Genomic DNA, 17990 nt, shown 5'->3' with positions numbered 1-17990 from the left:
GACGAGACTGGCCCAATATATCCCATCGCTCATACACCCAGATCAATGCGGCTTTGTGCCGGGCAGGAGCACTGCAATGAACCTGCGGCGACTCAGCCAAATTATGCTAGGTGCACCGGGTCGGGCGACAGCGGAGGGATGCGTATCACTAGACTTGAAACAGGCATTTGACTCGATCAAATGGGACTACATGTTTGCGGCGCTTGACTGCTTCGGGATACCGATGGAGTACATTAGCTGGGTAACACTGCTCTACACACGACCGACAGCGAGGATCCGCACAAACAGATGCATATCAACACAACTGGAGATAGCAAGGGGTACTAGACAGGGATGCCCATTATCCCCGCTTTTATTTATACTGGCACTAGAGCCTTTACTATGCAGGCTCCGAGAGTCGGCACAACACAGGGGCATACAAAGAGGCGGGGTGACGCACGTGGTATCAGCCTATGCGGAGGACATTATCCCCTACTTCGGAGACTTGGGAGGGGATCTGGGACCTGTGCCTGACATCTTTGATAGCTTCAGCACCATGTCGGGCCTAACGATTAGTGAACCCAAATCGTATGGTTTCTTCTTCTCTGCACCCAGAGTGGAAACCAGCATTCCCTTCGCACCTTACTCCTTCCAGGTGGCGGAGCACACCTTCCGTTACCTGGGGATACAAATCTACAGAGAGGCGAGGGACCTACTGGATGGCAATATAGGGAGGGCAATAGCAAAGTTAAGGCCGCAAGTGCAATTCTGGACCACACTACCAATAGCGGTAACGGGCAGGGTGACTATTTCCAAGATGGTGGTACTGCCCCGCCTGTTGTACTACTTTACCGGTTTACCATTGAGAATTCCTACCTCCGTATTCCAAGCAATGGATACACTAATGACTGAATTGGTCTGGGGACCCGGGAGGCGACGTATCAGCCTGAAAAAATTGCAGCTCCCCACATCCGCGGGCGGTATGGGGGTCCCAGACCTTCGGGCTTATCACTTTGCCTGCCAACTGCAATGGCTCGCCTACTGGCTGGCAGGACGCAACCTACACGAAATTGACATGTACCGGAATGGAACAGGGGGAGTGTCCATGCCTTGCTACTCCCGAGGGCGGAGGTCCCGCGGTCAACACCCCCTCTGCTCCGCATAGCGGTCGAACACTGGAGGCGAGCGGTGAAATACGCGTCCTCCACATCCACTTATGCCCCCTCGATACCACTACTGGGACTACCAGCCGGACTGAGGACACTCTCGAATCAAATGCTTATAGACTGGCATGACTCAGGAGTGACACAAGTAGGGCATTTCTTTAGTGTTGGCAGAATGATGACGTTCGAAGACTTTCGCACTACGCACCTCGCACCCAGAGGGTCGTTCCTGCTGCACGCAGGAGTGAAATGCTACATAACACAGGTGTGGGCCCCAGATGGGTTGGAGCCACCCACGAACTCACTGCTCACGATGCAGTATTTGATGGTATCGGGTAGCCATCTGACCAGATGGATAACACACGGTATAAGAGAGGGCAGGGTTATTTCCCTACAACCACTACGGGTTAAGTGGGAACACGACATAGGGAGACCACTCAGGGATAAGGAATGGGACCGGATATTGAAATATCCAAAAAAGGTGTCGAGGAACCAGAAGTTCAAATTCATACAACTTATGCTCCTGCACAGAGCATATCTGACTCCTCACCGCCTGCACATTATGTTCCCGGATGCCCCTGATGCGTGCCCAAGATGCGGGGCGGAGGATGCCCGACTAGTGCACATGTTATGGAGCTGCCCAAAACTCGGTTATTACTGGACTACAGTTCAGAATGACCTGGCTAAGCTAGTACCCGCTAAACCATACACCACGTTGGAATACACCCTTCTGGGATTGGGCCCAGTGGAGAGGACACAGAGTGTAGGCACACGATTCACGGACTTGGCCTTGATCTTAGCGAAGCGTACCATAACCATGAAGTGGAAGTCACCCAGGCCACCAGACCCTGAGATATGGAGGGCGGAGTTGGTGAGATGGGGGAAGGCTGAGCGTGTGACGTTACAGCGCGAAGAACGCAGAGGGCTCAGGAGGCACCCTATTGCTCTGGACTGGAATACATTGTTGGGGTCGTTCAAGACAGGGTACGATACAGACTCAGATCACACCATAGATTTGGGGCAACGGGATTGATGACAAATACCAACACTGCACCGCCCCTCATACGGCTTATACCACATAGAATGGGGCCGGCACACGCAACTACGGGTGCTCGAATAGTGTCTAATAAACGTGAAACATTTTATGTTCCCTCAGTAAGATTATAGCAGGGTCCCCACATGTGATGTCTATGTGTAGGAATGAGCGACACCATATGTGAATGTAATTACAAGTAGGTCAGTGCCATGGGGGGGAGGGGAAGGGAGGGGGGAGTTCAGGTTGGGAGACTTTTCGAGGGTACCTAGAAAATGAAAATGTGTGTATCCTACAAGTGCGACAATACCGTACGAATGTGTAAAATATGCAATGTGATTAACCTGCACTGCTGAATGCAAATACATTTCTCCTGTTAATAAAGAAATTTTCAACAAAAAAAAATATATAGTGGCCTGAGATGGAGGGAGGCGACATGGTAGGAGGGTGGAGGTAGGAGAGGCGTGAATGGAGTAGAGAGAAATTATTAAAAAAATGAGGGGGTAGTAATTAAGATGACGGAACTATGGAAGGAAGAGGGGAAGAAAAGGGGAAGGCGGGGATGGAAAAGGAGGGGAAATGGAGAGAGAAGTGAAAACTATGGAAAGAAATGGACTATGGACCCCAATATTTCTTCAGCAAGTGTAGTTTGAGGTCTTTTTTAAAGCTGATGTAGGAGTGGTTACAGCGCAGGTCTTTAGGGAGGGTGTTCCAGATGCTGGGGGCATATCCGGAGAAAAAGCAAGATTGTGTGGATTTCTTTTTTGACAGGGGAGGGACGTTGGTGCTTTTTAACGGTCATGCGCAGCCTGCTTTGTTGAGTTTATCAGTGAGATATAGCGGGCTTTTTGGTGAATGGCTTTGTGAGTAATGCATCCCATCTTGTTGGTGGATCTGCCTTCGAATGGCAGCCATTTATGGGCCTTAAGGGCCGGGGAGATGTGGTCAAAGCATTTGCAGTCAGTGATTAACCTGGCCGCCAGGTTTAGCACAGATTTGAGTGGGGTAAGGTGAACTTTTAGGGTTCCAGAGAGGATAGCATTACCATAGTCAATTTTCGAGAGGACAAGTGATTGGATGACCGATTTAAAGTCGTCAGCTGGGATAAAGGATTTGAGTTTCTTGGCATAGAGTGAAGAGCGCTCCTTTAGCCGAGTTTTTTATGTGGGCCTGGAGGGTTAGGCTATTGTCAATGGTGATGCCAAGTGATTTTACTGAGTTTGATAAGGTGAGCGTACAGTTGAAAGCATTAAGGTCAGTGATCCATATTTGAATAGGAAGAGGGTTGTTTTTTGGATAGAAGAGAATTATTTCTGTTTTTTTAAGTTTGAGTTTGAGGTGGTTGAAGTGGAACCAGGATTGGATTTTAGACAGGGTGTCATTAAGTTGTAGAACATCTTATAGTACAGTTGGGTGTCGTCAGCGTAGAGGTGGCAGTTGATTCCAGCTTGATTTAGAATGAGGGTATGGGGTTCCATAAAGAGGTTAAAGAGAGAGGGGGAGAGAATAGAACCCTGGGGGACGCCGAGGGAGGCGGGAGTGGAGGTAGAGAGGCAGTTGTGGATTTTGATTTGTTGTGTTCTGTGTTGGAGGAAGGAGGAGAACCATTTAAGTACCAGACCATTAAGGCCAAATCGAACTTTGAGCGCATTAAGCTAGGCATGGTGGTTAACAGTTTCAAATGCAGCAGAGAGGTCCAGGCGAAGGAGTAGGCAGGTCTCGCCATTATCTAGAGAGTGATGGATGTCGTCTACCATATTTATTATGGCAGTTTCTGTACTGCTGCCTTTTCGGAAACTGCATTGTAAGGAGTCGAGTAGGTTAAAGGTGTCCATGTGTTTGTCTAGTTGAAAAAAGGCACAGATCTTAAACCTCTTCTCCACCAAAGACACTTCCTCAACGTATTTCTTGACCACTACGGCCATCTAGCACTCACATGAGGACAACTGTGTAAATATGTATTTTGCTCCTGTTTCAACCTAATACCTTTCATATTTTTACAATATAAATATGCAACCTATTAGTGTTGTAACTACATATTTGTAACTTGTTAGCTTGATCAGCCTATCTTGTGTACCTGTAACTGTTTATATGTAATTTGTTAGCGTGTTTAGTCTATCTTGTATACCTTTTGTAATTTACCTGGCACTCATTTTGAGGTCAACTTAGTAAATATGTATTTTACTCCTGTTCTAACCTAACGCTGACACATTTTATATTTTTTACAATAGAAATATGCAACTTGTTAGCGTTGTAACTGCATTGATGTACCTTTTTCCAGTGCTGAGCCTATCTTATGTACCTGTAACTGTATATATGTAACTTGTTAGCACGTTTAGTCTAACTTGTGTACTTTTTGTAATTTACTTGGTTCTTTTGTAAAGCACTCTGACACCTTTGGGTAAAGTTTGCGCTTTCTAAAACTGCATTAAATAAATAAATGTAAAAAATGCTTCATCCCGAGCATGACGAAGATGCAGCGGCTCGACAAGGACAACCAAAGCTGCTGCCCACAGCCTCAGGGACCAATCATTGCATGGCATGTGTCACAGTGGGATGTCGCTGTGCCTGGTTCTGAAAAGAACAACTGGCAAGGCGCCGTCAACAGTGCGAGGGTCCTTGCTCCAGTGACTACATAGCACAGTAGAAAAGAACAAGCAATACGCGATCAGGAGCGGCAACCGGAGTCACAGAGGTAACCAGAGAAGCCTCGACTCCGCCCACTCAGGCTTCATGAATAAATGAATCTGAGCACGCCTACAAAAATGTATGTGTTCTTCTGTAATGTATGTAGCTTACATGTAAAGTGCTCCTGTACTGTGGCCTAAGGCCTGCTTTGCGTGCATGTTATGTTAGCATGGCTTATTAGACGTTAAAACGCCATTTTACCTTTTGCTGCTTTTGCACACAACACTGCATAGCTGTTTATGTAAGTTAGCCTTCTCGAAGGTCTACACATGAGAAAAGGTTTGGTTTTCAACATCTCTAGACTTACATCGTGCCCTTAGTCTGCACAGTGAGTGCTGAAGCCGTCAAGGTTATCAAAACATGTTAGCTTTTTTTCGACATGTTCGAGTAATGCTTCCTAGACACAACAATTTGGCAGCTGGGAGCCAACTAAGACTCTGGTGCCCTTATTATTGCACACTTGCCATGATTTCTCACACTTGGAAGTTTCCGTTTCCAGGGATGCAGAGAGCTTATGCTGATCCAGATGTAATTTACTCTTACTGAGCGCAAAGGTAAAGGGGTCCCCCAAACAAACCTAACAGACCTTCTTTAGTTTATAATACATAGTTCCTATATAGGGAGGGTGTTAAAACTAGGCCCTATAAGCCCTGTTTCCACCATCATTGTAATATGATTTCTCCTTTTGTATTTTATGGAATTGTAACCATGCTGACCATATTATTTTTAATCATATGTCTGCTTATGTTGGCTAAGATATTGCACCTGAGATCACGTCGTTAAAATACATATTTTAACCTTACCGTGTCTCTTATTTACTCCTGTTGTGGACTGGTATGAGAGTATAACGAAATAGTGTTCTCACTTCCCACCATTCCTGAGATGGTCCTAAGTCGCATGTTCTAGGTTGTCTAATCATTGGTTTCTTTGCTATAGGATGTATAGCTAATGTGACACTGATGCTATTTGGTTGGGGGTTTTCTAGGTACTGAGGTGAGTTTCTGGTACACCACAATTCACTGATGTCCTTGGTCTCTGTGCACAGTTCTGTGTATGAGCACGATCTTTGCAACATGGCGCCGCAAACGTAGGGGTCTTGTAGTGAAACTCTTGAGTAGAGCTTGTATCAGTCCACGACCTCCTCACTATTGTTTCCGGTTGACAGTGGTGACGGATAAAACCTACCTATAGTTCCATAGGTCTTTTCAAGCTTAATAATATAAAATGGTTTTCTATTGAATTACTACCCAGATGTGCTTTTTTTATATTGCATTGTACTTCTCTTTCACTGTGTCGATATGGCTGCGGTTGATATCCCGGCTGAAAGTCGCTTGGCTCTGCGGAATCATTTGTAGGATTTCCTAGTTTCTTTGGAAGGACAGGCAGCTGTTTTTGTTGTATCTCCTGACGCAGCATACCCGTTTGAGCTGTTTTACTCATGGGTCACGTTTCCTGCGGTTGATGCTGGTACTGGTGTATTTCACTCTTACACTGCGACTGCTGTGCCTGCAGAGTACGCTCCATATAGGACACTGGAAGTTCCGATTTCTGCATGGCAGCATGCAATTTGGTTTAATTGCGCCCTCCCACATGTTATAACGACGGGCAGACAAGGACCGTTGTCAATTGCAGGCACATCTTGGCCTGTTTTAGCAGCTTATACTCCGTACCCTCATGTGGCACGTTGTACAGCTCCTGAATTGAGACCCCTTTATGCCTCTGGAGTGTCAGTGATAAGGGGTCTGGTTCATTACATTTCCCGCAACCTCCCAGGTAGGGCCCCAGGTGGTGCGGCGCATCCAGTTGGGCCGAACGGGCTGAATCTTAGTCCTGTTATGGTTAATGCGATTATGGGCAAGTGTCCCCAAGATAAGGATGAAATGCCTTTTTGGCTTGCCAAGAAATTTGACCAACTGGAGGCAGTGTTCCCAAATACCTCTCCTGTGGAGAAACACAAGATCCTTACTATTAGTTTGCAGAAAGACTTAGTGCCGGACGTAAATGACTGTACCACTTGGGGTGTGATTTTTGCAGCAGTCTATACTAGGTGCTTTGGCACCCCGTCAATGGGTGTCCTGCCCTCTGTCATTAGGCGTGTTCAGGATGAACACGAACCAGAGGCGGCTGTAGAGTTGGGAATGCGACTAGTGGGAGCGTTTGACATGGTTCACGATCTCGTCCTTGCTAATGTCAAGGGAGATGCGGTAAGTTTCCAGGTGTATAATGCTTTGCGCGATATTCCCGAGGCCGAGACACCCCGTTAGTTACCGAGAAATATTACGGAGGCTTATAAGACCGTTGGCCGTAATAGTTTTGGTGTTAGGCCTTTTGCTAAAAAACAAACACAGCAGTAAACTCCGCAGGCGTCATCTGATAAAGATGACCGCTAGAAAGTTCTGAAACAAAATTGGAGTAAGAACAAAAAACAGGGGAAACAGCAACAGAAACAGGGGTGCCAACCTGCTTCACCTACACCTGCCTCTACTGAGCGTACATATGAGTTGTGCGACCGCACTACGATTAAGTCACCTGATAGATTTCAGGTTCCTGAACAATGTTCTCCTCGCTCTTTGCAGGAAACATTGGTAACACCCACCGGTGGAGGAGGCGGCGGCAGAGGACAAGGTGCCCAACAGAGCCTTGAGCAGCTACGCAAGGCTGACGGAAAAGGCAAGCAGGACGAGTCCCCGCGTCAAAGGCCCCAGTTTCAGAAGAAGAAAGTTGCTGCGGTAACAGCGAGATATGCCACAGATAGTGAGAACGCAGCTTTGGAATCTGACATGGGCGCTGACGCTGCTGGACAGCGCGGCGGGAGATTACCATAATTCGCGAGGCGTTGCATCCACTACTGAAGGTGACAGCGACTGACACCTTCGTTGTAGTTGAGACAGCAGACACTAGAGTGGCTCCCCCTGAAAGGCTTTATGAAATTGTCCTTATAATTGAAGGTGACATAACACGTACCATAAAAGGGGTATTTTGGGAAAAACTAACTACTACCTATGACATTTTGTTGGCAGAGGTCTTAGCTGCTCCGCAAGGGGAGGAGGTGATTCTCCCTGCTTTCGCGCACACAGTGCCGAAGGAGCAGGCTCTGCATTTTGCAGAAGATTGGGCTAAGGCGCTTGCGCCGGCGTTGTACCATACTCACTGTGGGTGGGACACATTTTCCCCTCGACATAAGATCCCATTGCGGTCAATGCCACAGCCTCAACCCCAATACCCCATGCGGCGAGAAGTGAAAGCTTCCGTTGCGGAAATCCTTGAACAATTGGAATATCAAGGTGTAATTGAAACGTCTGTGTCTCCGATGAATAACCCTCTTTTTACTGTGACCAAGCCAGACAGCTCGTACCGTTTGGTGTTGGATTACCGCCACTTAAACTCACATTGTCGTACGTGCGCGGTGCAGAATACTCACAGTTCTGCTCATGTGGATAGTCTTGTGCGTAAAAGGTTCAAAACCACATTTAACATATCCAATGTTTTTTTTGGCCGCAATCTGTCCCCTCTTGGTAGTCAATGGACAGTTTTTACCAGTGGTGGCCAACAGCGTCAATTTCGCAGTTTGGCTATGGGCTACAAGAATAGTCCAGGCGTCTTTGCCGCCCGCATTGTTCCCCTCTTGGAGGTACTCGACGCAGATGCATGTTCGTATGTGGATAACATTTATCTCACAGATGACTAATTATGGCCGCATCTGTGCCATGTAGACTGCATAATTTGCTGTTTTGCGGATTATGGCTATAAATTTAGCTATGCAAAATCACTCATTGCAGAGTACACAGTTTTGTTCCTGGGCTACGAGCTCAGCAATGAAGGTCGAGGTTTAGCTCCTCTCTTCTTGGAGAAATGCGCACTTTTGCGAACTCCCACAACACTGAAAAAACTGCAATCTTTACTGGGCTTTTTGAATTTCATGCGCACCTACATTCCAGAATATGCCCAGCATATCAAGCCTCTTTACGCATTGATACAACCTTCTTTTTCCAAATTGTGCTGGCTGCCTAAACATTCAGCCATCTTGCAATCTTTGCAGGCTGATCTTCTAGAATCTGAATGCTACTATTTCACAAACCACCTACATTGGATTGGCTACTTCTAAAAAATTAAATGCTCCTGATTTGGGTGAATTTTCCTATTGGAATAATTACACCAGTACTTCCCTAAGTAAATTACAAGCCCTGTTGAGAAATTCCACTTTTAATGTTTCCAGCATTAATCCCGAGGGCTGGTTGCTATGGCAAAAAAGTGCAGATTCCTGCCAGCACCGTTTTCTGGGTCTGACCCCTGGCTATACAGAGGTTAGAGTAGATCCCCGTTTTCAGAGTCAACATTCAGTCACCACCTATTCTGTAGGCAAATTATGTCAGAGCTGGCTCAGACACTTGACCTTAACGTCAGTTGAATTTGAATTTGAATTTAAAAAGCTTGTATAGCGCATCATACACCATGACGGTTTCTTGGCGCTTTTAGCGGCATGCAGAACAGAAAATGGAGGGAATCATTAGTTTGGGAAGGCCTGAACAAACAAGAAGGTTTTCAGGCCCTTGCGAAAAAGAGAGTATTGTTTTGTCGCTCGTAGATGGTCAGGAAGGGAGTTCCAAAATACGGGGACCAAGACTGAGAAATTGGAACCTCCCCATTTTTTCCTGGTATAGCGAGGAACCTGCAAAAGGGACTGAGAAGAAGATCGAAGGTGTCTAACGGGGACATAATCTATTAAGAGGGAAGAGATAAAGGCAGGGGCAGATCCCTGTCGTGCCTGAAAAACCATGCACCCAATCTTGAAGAGAGATCGTTGCAGAACAGGCAACCAGTGCAGCGCCTTCAGCAGTGGTGTAGAGTGGTGGAAACGGGGAAGGCCATACACTAGCCGGGCTGCTTGGTTCTGCACAAGCTGGAGTTTGCGTAGACTATATGCCGGAATGCCGTTGTAGAGGGCATTGGCATAGTCTAGCCGGGAGATCACCAAGGCAGACATAATAAGTTTAAGTGCCAAAGTGGAGAAAAAAACGGGAAACAGTGCGGATAGTACGGAGCATCAGAAAACAAGAAGAGACGACAGAACTGATTTGTGAGTGGAGGGTAAGCTGATTGTTAATTTTTATGCCAAGGGTCTTGACCGTAGAAGAGGGAACAGGAGAAGAACCAAGGGTGGAGGGCCAAAAGGAAGAATTCCAGGGACTGGAGGAGCCACCAGTGAGCACCAATTCGGTTTTATCTGGGTTCAGCTTCAGATGGTTGTGGCTCATCCAATCCCTGATAAAAATCATAATAGATTGAAAATTAGAAATAGCGTGAGGGGAGGAAGAAAGATTGAAAACCAGCTGGAGGTCATCCCCGTAGTTATAAACAGTGACCTCCAGCTGCTGAAGTGCAAAGATAAGAGGATAGATATAGAGATTAAATAATAAGGGAGACAGAGAGGAACCTTGGGGAACACCACAAGTGATCTTCCGAGGGGCTGCCATAAACTCTCCCAGCCGGACCGCCTGTGTACGATCCCGCAGGAAGGACGAGAGCCAGACTAGTGCTGATCCCCCGATTCCCGCCGCTCTGATACGTGAAAGTAAGATGGAGTGATCCACCGTATCAAAAGCGGCGGAGAGGGGGAGGAGCCTAGCTCGCGACCGAGATGGCCGCGTTTTAGCTCGGCTCCGTCCAGCCGCCTGTTTATCCTCATTTATCCTGTATTGCTCCTGCCCTGGGAAGCCCTCCTTGCTGTGTTTCGGTACTCCGATCACTTAGCGGACACTTACCCGTTGCTCCGGTGATCCTGAGTGCCGCCGATCCTGTGCAGTGATCCCGCTCGGAGCCTCCGGGGCGGTCTGGCCGGGCCTCCTTGCTGCGCTGGGCCGTGACGGAACATGTTGGTCGGCCCTTGCTGGCGCTGTGGAGCTGGACGCGGAGGCTGATGTGCGAATTGGCCGGCTGTGCCCCTTGACGGACCCGACTGGCCTGGGCCCAGAGGTACGAACGCTGCTCCTCGCGGGAGAGCCTACGCAATTGTTTGGTCGGGTCCCCCCTTCTGTTCCCCGGCCCGGCCATTTTGAATTTTTCCGCCCGGGCTCGAGAACGGGGCCGGCGGTACGGGGGGACCGACGGACATCCTTCTTCTGGTGGCTCTCCTTCCTGCCTTGGGGCGCCCTGTCGCAGTCCAGCTGACCTCCTTTTGCTCTGGTGTTACCCCGGCCGGGGTTCCCGACGGACGGGGACTTGCTGGGCTCTTAAGATGGCGGCCGGCCCTGGGAGTCTTTGCCGGGCCCGGGCGAGCACTGGGGGCCCGCCGCGTGGACCGGATGTCGGATCTTGTAAAGAGTTTTCTGCGCTTCGAGTTGTCCTGGATGCACTGAACTCCTGGCGGACTACCGTGGCTGCGTCTGTCTCCACTGTGGGGGCGGACCCTCATTTTGAACAACGCGGGCCCCCGCCATCGGATTTGGCCTCCTCGTTGATGTTCGCGACTGATGTGCTCCTGGACTCTGTGCCCCCGGCGGGGACCGCATCCTTGGCTCGGAGAGTCTCCGACGCCCCTCGTTGTCCTGTCTGGTTGCCTCAGCCGCTGGGCTGCGGTCCGCTTGTATCCTGGCCTGGCCTCGACGATTCTTCCAGTTTCTCTTCGCGTCGACTCCCGACCGAGACGTATGTTCCGGCCCGGCTGGGCCTGCCTCGTTCGAACTATCCTTGGAACTCTGTCTGCGATACGATTGTTGTACTGTGTCTTTCCTGGATCTTCACTATCTTCTTTCACGTTTCTTCTTTGGACTGCCGCGAACTTTTCTCCTGAGCCCTGTGTCCCTCATCGTTTGCTCTTTGTTTGTTCGGATGGTTACACCCTTGGACAAAAGCGGACAGGGCTGAAACGACTTTTATATGCGGTAGTCTGGTTTCTTTGTTACGTGATTGACAAGTGCTGTTGTGCTGTTCGTGTAATTTTATGGGACTCCTGAAACTTTTCCTAGTATCGTTAACTTCCCATGGGCTATACTCTTCCCTTGTAGCAGGTGGCGGGATGGAAGCAGATGATACTGATTTTTCGCCCTCCCCCGTGTGCGTTGTTCCTTCCCCTCCCCTGCCCCTTCCCTTTTGTCTTTGTTTCTACCCTGTTCCTTTTCTTCTATATTTCGGGTTCTATTTAGGGCGACAGACACGCTGTCGGGGGGTAGGCCATAGCCCTCTGCAGGGGTGTAGGGAGGGCTTGTGGGATGGGTGGGAGGGTCTGTTGTTGTTTTTGGAGGGGTCTTTTCTTTCCTCCTTTTTTCTCCCTACTTGGTTCTATGGCCCTTGTGTATCCCCTTTTTCGGGGCTCTGTATCGCCGTCTGTCCCCCCGGGTGTCTTTCTGGTGTATTTTTCCGGTATTACAAAGATGGTGATTTGTTATGTTTGTCTTCCTATTTTGTGGTCGTTTTGTACCGGAATTTTGCTTTTCCTGCTTTGTCACCCTGGGGCGGGTGGATGGGTTGGGGTCCCTTCCTTTTCCTTTTTCCCCCTTTCCCTTCCCCCTCCCCCCCTTTTGTGGGGTTTTCTTCTACTTGGGGGTGCATTTCGTATTGTTTTGGTGTTTGGGTCCTTTATTGTGCTGATCGGTGGGACGGGTGGTGGCCGCGGTAGGCGGGCAGTGGACTGTGTGCACAATTGCTTTTCCTTCTACCCGTTGTTTTGCCCGGTATTTCTTGGTATATCTCTGTCGTGTTTATTTCTCCTGTGTTTTTAAGATCGCTGCGTTGCTGCCCGCAGCGGCCCCGCCCCTCTGGCTAATGTTATGGCCCGCCAGGCTCCTGACCTCCCACACCCGTTCTTTAAAACAGAAAACTACCTTTCTATTTGTTTGCTCCTGAGATTGCTCTGAGATGCTTGTACTTTCCCCTGATTTGTTGCCTTTGTATATTGTGACGTCTGATATATGCCTCCGGCTGTTTTTGCTATGTGGTGGCCAGCCCTGGTGGGTTGTAGGCCCGTATTTGTGAGCTTTATCTGTTTTAATAAAGGTTTTCAAAAAAAAAAAAAAAAAAAAAAAAAAAAGCGGCGGAGAGATCGAGGAGCACCAGGGCTTGATGTTTAGTTTGGTCCAGGCCCTCCCTGAGGGTGTTCAGGACCGACACCACAACGGACTCTGTGGAGTGCTTGGGGCGGAAACCAGCTTGGCAGGACGCCAAGGCTCCTGTAGCCTCTACATGGGCAGTGAGCACCGCGGCGACATGGCGCTCGAGCACCTTAGCCAGGTAGGGCAGCAGAGAGATAGGCCGATAGTTGGTTAAGATAGCTGGATCGGCACCTGGTTTCTTCAGGATGGGCACAATGGTGGCCACTTTAAGGGCCGGGGTCACAATTCCTTGTGAGAGGGAACTGTTAAGAAAGGTGATCGGGGGCTGTGTACAGACTGAGTAAATTTGTTGTAGGATGCGTGCTGGACAAATGTCAGCAGGGGACCCTGACTTAACTTTAAGTAGTATTTCCCGGAACCCTGCTTCCGTAATGAGGGGAATTGAGGTCAAACTACACGGCAGGGTTGGCGGGCAGGGGTCAGCATATAAGGCAGAAGGAGGGGGAATGTTATTCTTGATATTAATGATTTTGTCAGGAAAGTAAGAATTCAAAGAGTCACAGAAAGTTTGAGTGGGGAGGGGTTTTGATATGCTTCTTTCTAAAAAGCTAACTCGTGAACGATAGAAAAAATTTCTCGCGGTTGATTTTCTGCAGTTAAGATTTTGGCTGAGAAATAGATGGATTTGGTTTCTACGATAGCTTTTTTGTATTCCTGCCATAATGTTAAATAACAGGTTTTCAGAAGGGGGCAATATTCCTTTCTCCATAGTCTTTCAGCGCGCCGAAGAGCCAATTTCTTTTCCTTTAGGTTTGAATCAAACCATCGATTTGCCTCCTTGGCTCTTTTGATTGAGATCCGGCGTAGGGGGGCCGCTGACTCGCAGCCTTCCGTAAGCCAGGTGTCAATCCCAATTGCTTGTGCTGACGATGGTAAGCCAGCTAAGTCAGGTGTAGAGGCTAGGAGGGAAGATGACAATGAGGTCAGATTGACACGGTTCCAGTTCCGGGCCCAGATGTTTTTTTCCCGCGAGGTCTTAACTGGTAGACTAGGGTGAAGAGTAAAGAAAATAAAAGCATGGTCTGACCATGAACAAGGGGACACAGACACGGAGGAGATAGAGTAATTAAGGGACCAAACTTGGTCCAGCACATGTCCACCGGTATGTGTGGGGACATGGACGCGTGAGATAAAATTCAACGAATGGAGCGAATCAGTAAATTGTTTCGAGGCCTGGCATTCTGACGGATCGTTGGGCCAATAGTCAAAGTCCCCTAGCATAAGGATAGAGGCATAATTAACCGCCAGCGTGGCCACTAGGTCCTGAAATGCTGATGTGAAATGCGGAATATTCTGGGGTGGTCGATAAGTAAGTAAACAAATAAGTGGAGGAGAAAAGGTGTCAGAGCGAGCCACAAGGTACTCGACCGAGTCAATAGAGGCGGAAGGAAGAAGCTGAAAGTTGTATTCTGCTCTGGCGATAAGTGCCACACCGCCTCCTTTTTTTCCTGCCGGCGATCAACCCGAAGGGCCGCCTAGGCAGGAGGGAGAGCCGCCAAGAGAGAGGCCAAGGACGAGTCGCCAAACCACGTCTCCGTTAAGCACAATATATCTGGCTTCTGGGAGTCAAGCAAGATGAATATGTCCTGGTGATGTTTCACCGCTGATCTTGTGTTCAATAAAATAAAGGACAGGGAGAAAGGGGGAGAAGGAAGGGGAGGGCAAGACACCAAAATAGGAGGGCTGAGGCCAAGGGCAGAGATGTTACTGCTAGTGGCAGGCGGAAGAGGCCAATTGCCTTGTAGATGTTTCAAACTCTCCGAGGAATAGACGATAAGAGGGGCAGAGTGACATGCTCCTAGCCCCGGCCAGCCGCGGACGGGCGCAGACGGGCTTAACTCAGGCGCAACTCCGGCGCGCCTCCGTCGCGCCCGCTGCGCTCGTCCGCTGCGCTCGTCCGCTGCGCTGACACATGGGGGACGTCTAAGTAGGCTGGTGACCAGGGTGGGCGGGGTGAGCAGGGCAGGTTGGGCGGGGTTGTTAAAAAATAATGTGGCGTTCGCCGAGCTAGTAGTCAGCGCAAACAGGAAGCTGGACGGCTTGTAATCAGCCAAGAAGCAAAAGTAAGTGAATTTAAAAGCTAGTGCCGCCCGCGAGCACGTCCTCTGCCACAGGACTGCTCGAGTTTAGCGAGGCAAAGAAGGCGGAGCCTAAATAGGCTGGTGACCAGGGTGGGCGGGGTGAGCAGGGCGGGTTGGGCGGGGTTGTTAAAAATAATGTGGCGTTCGCCGAGCTAGTAGTCAGCGTAAACAGGAAGCTGGACGGCTTGTAATCAGCCAAGAAGCAAAAGTAAGTGAATTTAAAAGCTAGTGCCGCCCGCGAGCACGTCCTCTGCCACAGGACTGCTCGAGTTTAGCGAGGCAAAGAAGGCAGAGCCTAAGTAGGCTGGTGACCAGGGTGGGCGGGGTGAGCAGGGCGGGTTGGGCGGGGTTGTTAAAAAATAATGTGGCGTTCGCCGAGCTAGTAGTCAGCGCAAACAGGAAGCTGGACGGCTTGTAATCAGCCAAGAAGCAAAAGTAAGTGAATTTAAAATCTAGTGCCGCCCGCGAGCACGTCCTCTGCCACAGGACTGCTCGAGTTTAGCGAGGCAAAGAAGGCGGAGCCTAAATAGGCTGGTGACCAGGGTGGGCGGGGTGAGCAGGGCGGGTTGGGCGGGGTTGTTAAAAATAATGTGGCGTTCGCCGAGCTAGTAGTCAGCGTAAACAGGAAGCTGGACGGCTTGTAATCAGCCAAGAAGCAAAAGTAAGTGAATTTAAAAGCTAGTGACGCCCGCGAGCACGTCCTCTGCCACAGGACTGCTCGAGTTTAGCGAGGCAAAGAAGGCAGAGCCTAAGTAGGCTGGTGACCAGGGTGGGCGGGGTGAGCAGGGCGGGTTGGGCGGGGTTGTTAAAAAATAATGTGGCGTTCGCCGAGCTAGTAGTCAGCGCAAACAGGAAGCTGGACGGCTTGTAATCAGCCAAGAAGCAAAAGTAAGTGAATTTAAAAGCTAGTGCCGCCCGCGAGCACGTCCTCTGCCACAGGACTGCTCGAGTTTAGCAAGGCAAAGAAGGCGGAGCCTAAATAGGCTGGTGACCAGGGTGGGCGGGGTGAGCAGGGCGGGTTGGGCGGGGTTGGTAAAAAATAATGTGGCGTTCGCCGAGCTAGTAGTCAGCGCAAACAGGAAGCTGGACGGCTTGTAATCAGCCAAGAAGCAAAAGTAAGTGAATTTAAAAGCTAGTGCCGCCCGCGAGCACGTCCTCTGCCACAGGACTGCTCGAGTTTAGCGAGGCAAAGAAGGCGGAGCCTAAATAGGCTGGTGACCAGTTATGTTGCATTTGTCCAAACTGACTGACGCCGTTAATTTAAATGATTTCGATAAAGGTCCTGCAGCAGGCAGATGGAAAAGATGAATATATGCTGCTTATAACGAGGTTTGGAAACTCTCCCAGATTGACGCTGCTTCTAGGCTCAGAGCTATAGATCAGGCCAATTTAGAAAAAGTGCTTGCAGTTGTAGATAATAGCATTAACACCCTTTCTTCCCGTATTTACACATTGGATATATTGTTTCATCTGTTGTTGATATCGTGCAAGAAGACGTTGCAGTTCTGTACCATGGGCAAAATCAATTGCGGTCTATTATGCAGTTTGCTTGGACACTTCCAACGTTAAAAAATGGGGAGGTGCCTTGGGATCACATGAACACGACTGTTACTTTTACTGTTTAATTTGACTGTTAAACAACAATTTATGTTGATGAAAGATGCCACATTTTCACTGCTACATATTGAAAAACTGGAACCGTTACCATTTTCAGTGGCCAAGTCAAATTCAGCAGTTTGGCTCATCCATGGGTTAATTACTTTAGCTTTTTCCCTGTTTAAATTTGAGTCATGTATGAAACACTATGTCTTAGGTAGATTTGAACCTTTAGGTGGTGCTTATCTTCATAAAGTCTGGAATCTCCCATTCATATATAGGTGCTTGAGGGAAGGAAAGGATGTTTATTTGAAAGGTGAAGATTGCACATCCACACCAGATCACTCTTTAGTCTGTAGAAATCTGCAATAATACTGGCACCGAATCTTGCCTGTGTTTTGAAAGGCACTCCCACCCCGGCTATTACACTGACTTTCACATTGCTTGCAAACGGTAGTTAGTTGTTATTAAATAATGAATATTGCTGTGGTCTGCTTGCCGGTATTCCTTATACCATAACAGTTTTCCAACGTGTAGTTTGCTGTAAGAATGTCTTGTTTCCTCCTCCACATGGGAGGCTCGATGTTTCCATCTGGCCTTCTATCCCGACCTTGAAAGCAGAGTTCAACAAGATGAGGTGAGTAAGAGCTCTTTTGTCCCAGAAGGAGGTCCCCCTTACATCTGCACGTGAGACATTCGTCCTTCACGTTGCAAATACTCGTACTGAGGTGAATGCCTTATTAAACACGGACCTGCCCCTGCATTTCGGTGCTTTGATTCACGGGCCTGGCACACTTTTTTAAAGTAGTAAGTTCTGGCCTTGTGACCTCATTCCAAACTATATTTGGTGTGATCCCAGTATTTTTTTATTCGATTTTTTCGAGTGTCTTCAGCGATTTCCCCGTAATTCTCGCTTTGGGAGCAGGTGTGCTGCTGTTAATTTATTTATTCCAAAATGGATGCACAATCTGTGCCCCACGACGATCTGCCCCGGCTGCTCCAGCTTCCTAACCGGATACTAGAATACTATGGATCGCTACCTCTGGCGACTTTGAGTGTGGCGTATGGTTTATCTTTCCGGTTCTCATACTTCAATTGCATGCAGCCTGTTTTCCATTGCCTGTATTGTAGATTTGAATGGGCCCTGGAATTGTGTCTCTGCAACACGGTGTCTCCTGACCTGGATTTTAATCTACTAATGAGTCCCTTATTTGCTCATGAAATAGATTGTTCTAGTTTTGGGAGTATGGCCTTTGCAGCGGCACATGGGGTTCTAGGCAATTGGAACATATGGACTGTGGCCAATGACTTTCCGGCGCGCAGTTATCTTGAAGTAAGCCCG

This window comes from Lissotriton helveticus, chromosome 2_2, assembly GCF_964261635.1.
Source record: "Lissotriton helveticus chromosome 2_2, aLisHel1.1, whole genome shotgun sequence".
Lineage (NCBI taxonomy): Eukaryota > Metazoa > Chordata > Amphibia > Caudata > Salamandridae > Lissotriton > Lissotriton helveticus.
Note: the sequence above shows the minus strand (reverse complement) of the source record.